Below are 6,026 nucleotides of genomic sequence, written 5' to 3' on the forward strand. Positions count from 1 at the left end.
TTTATCCCCTATAACCATAATAGTCTCTGTGGGATAGCAGGTATAGTAGGGAGAGATGGTGCCTATAGTAACAGTGGGATAATAGTCTCTGGGAAGGGAGTGTGACTGTGGGATAGCAGGTATAGTAGAGAGAGATGGTGCCTATAGTAACAGTGGATAATAGTCTCTGGGAAGGGAGTGTGACTGTGGGATAGCAGGTATAGTAGGGAGAGATGGTGTCTATAGTAACAGTGGATAATAGTCTCTGGGAAGGGAGTGTGACTGTGGGATAGCAGGTATAGTAGGGAGAGATGGTGCCTATAGTAACAGTGGATAATAGTCTCTGGGAAGGGAGTGTGACTGTGGGATAGCAGGTATAGTAGGGAGAGATGGTGCCTATAGTAACAGTGGATAATAGTCTCTGGGAAGGGAGTGTGACTGGTGGGATAGCAGGTATAGTAGGGAGAGATGGTGCCTATAGTAACAGTGGATAATAGTCTCTGGGAAGGGAGTGTGACTGTGGGATAGCAGGTATAGTAGGGAGAGATGGTGTCTATAGTAACAGTGGATAATAGTCTCTGGGAAGGGAGTGTGACTGTGGGATAGCAGGTATAGTAGGGAGAGATGGTGCCTATAGTAACAGTGGATAATAGTCTCTGGGAAGGGAGTGTGACTGTGGGATAGCAGGTATAGTAGGAGAGATGGTGCCTATAGTAACAGTGGATAATAGTCTCTGGGAAGGGAGTGTGACTGTGGGATAGCAGGTATAGTAGGGAGAGATGGTGTCTATAGTAACAGTGGATAATAGTCTCTGGGAAGGGAGTGTGACTGTGGGATAGCAGGTATAGTAGGGAGAGATGGTGTCTATAGTAACAGTGGATAATAGTCTCTGGGAAGGGAGTGTGACTGTGGGATAGCAGGTATAGTAGGGAGAGATGGTGCCTATAGTAACAGTGGATAATAGTCTCTGGGAAGGGAGTGTGACTGTGGGATAGCAGGTATAGTAGGGAGAGATGGTGTCTATAGTAACAGTGGATAATAGTCTCTGGGAAGGGAGTGTGACTGTGGGATAACAGGTATAGTAGGGAGAGATGGTGTCTATAGTAACAGTGGATAATAGTCTCTGGGAAGGGAGTGTGACTGTGAGATAGCAGGTATAGTAGGGAGAGATGGTGCCTATAGTAACAGTGGATAATAGTCTCTGGGAAGGGAGTGTGACTGTGAGATAGCAGGTATAGTAGGGAGAGATGGTGCCTATAGTAACACTGGATAATAGTCTCTGGGAAGGGAGTGTGACTGTGGGATAGCAGGTATAGTAGGGAGAGATGGTGCCTATAGTAACAGTGGATAATAGTCTCTGGGAAGGGAGTGTGACTGTGAGATAGCAGGTATAGTAGGGAGAGATGGTGCCTATAGTAACAGTGGATAATAGTCTCTGGGAAGGGAGTGTGACTGTGGGATAGCAGGTATAGTAGGGAGAGATGGTGCCTATAGTAACAGTGGATAATAGTCTCTGGGAAGGGAGTGTGACTGTGGGATAGCAGGTATAGTAGGGAGAGATGGTGCCTATAGTAACAGTGGATAATAGTCTCTGGGAAGGGAATGTGACTGTGGGATAGCAGGTATAGTAGGGAGAGATGGTGCCTATAGTAAACAGTGGGATAATAGTCTCTGGGAAGGGAGTGTGACTGTGGGATAGCAGGTATAGTAGGGAGAGATGGTGCCTATAGTAACAGTGGGATAATAGTCTCTGGGAAGGGAGTGTGACTGTGGGATAGCAGGTATAGTAGGGAGAGATGGTGCCTATAGTAACAGTGGATAATAGTCTCTGGAAGGGAGTGTGACTGTGGGATAGCAGGTATAGTAGGGAGAGATGGTGTCTATAGTAACAGTGGGATAATAGTCTCTGGGAAGGGAGTGTGACTGTGGGATAGCAGGTATAGTAGGGAGAGATGGTGTCTATAGTAACAGTGGGGATAATAGTCTCTGGGAAGGGAGTGTGACTGTGGGATAGCAGGTATAGTAGGGAGAGATGGTGTCTATAGTAACAGTGGGATAATCTTTCTTTGTATAAATACTAATCTTGCACCCCAATCTGTGTACTTTTAATGGCAGTCACTAAGAACTGAAATACTAATCTCTTGGCCCATAGCCCTTAGAGAAGAAATGTCTGCATAAAGTGCCCATAATTACATATGACAAAAATACTTTTTTCTCAGAGATCACTAATTTCCTGGAAACTGTTTTTGTTTTTAAAGAAGCTTCTAGGAAATGAGTCATCACAGCATTTCTACAGTAAGTGCTGCTTTCAGTGTATCCCTTCCTTGTGTAGTAGTAAATCCGCCTGCATTCTTTGTCGGTGTTATAAAGTAATGTTGTTGTTGTTGTAATTACCTGTAGTTATGTTTGTGTAGATGAACCAGCGCTATAAGCTCGGGATAGACAGAAAGTAAGTAATAGTATATAGTATAGTATTTCTTCGTTCGTTGTTACACCTTTCTGTGGGGTTGGAGTTATTTATTAAGCGGAGTGTCTATTTTTCTTTCACCTGCAGGGTTCACTTGCCCTTCAACCAATATTTTTTTAAAAAGTGGCACTATCTTTGTATTCAAATTATATATTTACAAACGTTTAGAAATATTGTTTGCGTTATTCCACCAGGCGTTGTAGGCATCCGTTGGTTCTAAAGAGATGTGCTCAACATTGTGTAAAAAACCTTTAATAAATAATCTTAAAATTAGGGATGCACCGAATCCACTTTTTTGGATTCGGCCGAACCCCCGAATCCTTCGTGAAAGATTCAGCCGAATACCGAACCGAATCCGAACCCTAATTTGCATATGCAAATTCGGGGGGGTAAGGCGAAAACATTTTTTACTTCCTTGTTTTCTGACAAAAAGTCATGCAATTTCCCTCCCACCCCTAATTTGCATATGCAAATTAGGATTCGGTTCGGCTGGGCAGAAGGATTCGGCCGAATCCGAATCCTGCTGAAAAAGGCCGAATGCTGGCCGAATCCCGAACCGAATCCTGGATTCAGTGCATCCCTACTTAAAATAAAGATTGCATATTTACACTTGGAATTAGCCGACTTCTTCCATGTAGGCCATCTCATTGTTGTTCCTGATGAAGCCCAACACTACCGTCAGCAAACTTCACAATAGTGTTTGAGTGATGTGTGGCCACACAGTCCAAAGATATATTCTTATGGATGATGTGATCCTTTCGTTATTGTATATGGTTCACCTTCAGAGTTAGGCACCGCCAGACCATCAGACTTATGCACGACATGTTTGGGGCCCAGTGGCCCTTCCTCAGGTGCTTATACAAATTTATATTAGCACCTGAGGAAGGGCCACTGGGCCCCATACATGTCATGCACATTTTGAATAAATGAATCACCGAATCAGCAATTGGTCCTATTTAAGAATTGTGGCCACACAGTCGTGGGTGTAGAGAGAGTACAGCTCCCTTGTGGAGCTCCAGTATTAATAGTGATACTGTTAGACACATTTTTACATAAAAAAACAAAATATAATTGTTTAAAATGAAGTATAGCAGCAGAGCATATGTAGTACAAGAGGAACCGTGTTATTTACATAAGTGACAGTGAGTGAAGATTGTATAAAAATATAAAATATAAAAACATCAGTACAGTACACCAAATAACCATATTATGGCGATAGTGAAATAAAAGAAAAGAAAACGGTGCAGTAACAGCACACAGTATTAAAGTGCAATAGATGTGAATTGTATAGTACTGTATTGTGGTGACCGAATGTGTCACATAGATCAAGTGGGTGCAAGGGAAAAAAGGGAGAGGGGGTGGGAGATATGGTTAAGGTGACATGAACCATATTATTTACATATTACATAGTAAGTGAAGATTGTATAATACGTATAAAAATTTTAAAAAAACAGCAGTGCAATACTGTATTGTAGTGATGTAGAGTGTCACATAGGTCAAATAGGTGCAAGTGAGAAAAAGAAGAAGGGGAAAGGGATATGGAACATTATGAGTAAGGTGGCATGTCCTGGTTCAGCAGTCTATTGGCCTGAGGATAGAAGCTCCTTTTAAAGGAGAATGAAAGGCTAAAACTAAGTAAACTTTATCAGAAAGGTCTATATAAATACACCAGTAACCCCTCAAAGTAATGCTGCTCTGAGTCCTCTGTCAAAAGAAACAGCACATTTCTTTCCTTCTATTGTGTACTCATGGGCTTCTGTATCAGACTTCCTGTTTTCAGCTGAAACCTCCAGGGCTTGGGCTTGAGCATGCTCAGTTTGTTCCTCTCTCCCTCCCTCCTCCCATCCCTGCTGTAATCTGAGCTCAGAGCTGTAAGTGAGCAGGGAGAGACTCAGGCAGGAAGTGATGTCACACCAAGATTATATGGCAGCTTCTATTCTAAACAGAGACAGTGTCTAGAGCTGTTTACTCAGGTATGGTAAAGCATTCTGCAGAATAAATATAGCATTCTAGCTTGCACTATTGTGGCTAATCTGTTGGCAATAAACTGTCTTGGAGCCACTCCTGGTACCTTTAAGAGCCGAATTTCCAGTTTTAAAACGGAAATTCGGCTTTACTAATGCAAGAGAGTGCAATTGCGCTCTGCGCATTAGTGTTCCTACCTCCCCTCCCAACAGCTAAGCCAGCGAGGGGCGGCAGCATTGCAGGAGCCGCCTCAGGCGGCGCTTTCCTTAGAATGGGGGCTGATCCTGAGGGCTTTGGTCCTGCATCTCTTGGTATAAATGTTCAGCAAAGATGGAAGAGCTGACCTGCAGCAGTGTTCTGCTGTACATATCACTCTCTGAAGGGCTTTGTGGTCCTGGACACAGCTGTTTCCAAACCAGGATGTAATGTTCTGTTAGGATATTTCCACAGCACTGAAGTAGAAAGTCTTTAGGATCTTCAAAGAGACCCCAAACGTCCTCAACTGTCGGAGATGGTACAAATGCTGCTTTGCCGTTTTAGCTTGAACCTGGATATGTTTAGACCATGTCAGGTTCTCAGAGATGTGGACTCTGAGAAATTTAAAACTGCTCATCCTCTCCACTAGGGTCCCATTGATGTTAAGGGGTTTGTAGTTCCACTGTTGTCTTCTACTAAAGTCCACCACCAGCTCCTTGGTCTTGGTAACATTCAGCAGGAGGCAGTTTTCCTGACACCACAGGGTCAGGTTATCCACTTCTTCCATGTAGGCCATCTCATCATTATTCGTGATGAAGCCCAAAACTACCATGTTGTCAGGCCACACAGTCGTCCCAAAAATAATCTAAAAAGAAGGTTTTTAACCAGAAAGCCCCTTGAAAAACTGAACAATGAATGCTCTTCTGCCTTAGATAATTCATTTCCTCACCAATGATGATTGTCAAACTCATCAACATTTAATATTGAAAAGATCGGCCAAGTGGATCCCTTTTTAGGAGATTCCTCAAAACAACAGAAGGCTGAAGGACTGATTCCCAGTTTAATCTGTGTTAAATTTGCTTCTAGGAAGATTTCACTTTAAAAATGATGGCAGGATTTGGATTTGACTGAATTAGTAGATCAGTTCGTCAGATTATTTTGATTCCATTTGAAGTTAAATTTTTAATTTGGATTGGTATTAAGATATTTTTGAGGAGGATAGATCCCCAAATGGCCTACTGAGGGAGCTAGTGAACTTGTCCATAACACTGAAACAGAAGAAGGGCCATGAAGATCCAAAACATATTAGGGCTAGTTTCTAAAATGCAAATGTATAAATTCTGCTATAGCTTAGGAACCCCTCTAGATGTCACCACAGAAACAGATTTTCTGCATAGAACCAAGACTCCCATGAATCAAGAGTCATGAATTGTTCTTGAGTGAGGGGAAAGCAAAACAGATTTCCATAGTTTCCAAAACAAAATCAGCATTTTCTCCAAAACACATTACTAAACATTACGTGTATGTTTTGGAGTTAAGCAGACTACTGTGAGTCTATTTATCTTCTTGTTGGTCTTTCTCTTTCCTTTCAACTCCTCCAAGATTAGCTTTCTCTCCAATAAATTGAGTCTCCTCATAA

Source organism: Xenopus laevis, chromosome 7S (genome assembly GCF_017654675.1).
Source record: "Xenopus laevis strain J_2021 chromosome 7S, Xenopus_laevis_v10.1, whole genome shotgun sequence".
NCBI lineage: Eukaryota > Metazoa > Chordata > Amphibia > Anura > Pipidae > Xenopus > Xenopus laevis.